The sequence below is a fragment of the Ovis aries genome, chromosome 19, assembly GCF_016772045.2.
Source record: "Ovis aries strain OAR_USU_Benz2616 breed Rambouillet chromosome 19, ARS-UI_Ramb_v3.0, whole genome shotgun sequence".
Classification (NCBI taxonomy): domain Eukaryota; kingdom Metazoa; phylum Chordata; class Mammalia; order Artiodactyla; family Bovidae; genus Ovis; species Ovis aries.
The window spans coordinates 11,488,567-11,488,786 of NC_056072.1; positions in this window are offsets into that span (position 1 = coordinate 11,488,567).

Below are 220 nucleotides of genomic sequence, written 5' to 3' on the forward strand. Positions count from 1 at the left end.
TCCGTCCTGCCCAGGGGAACAGACACTCCCCACCCCCACCTTGCTCCACTGTGAAGGTGGAGAGGAGAAGAGAATGAGGTGCTGGGGCTCCAGGACTCTGCGACACACACGCACACGCATGTACACACATGCACACACACACATGTACACATGCGCACACACACACACACGCATGCTTTACAGGGATTTTTCTGGTATCCAGGTAAAGAGACCACAGTAC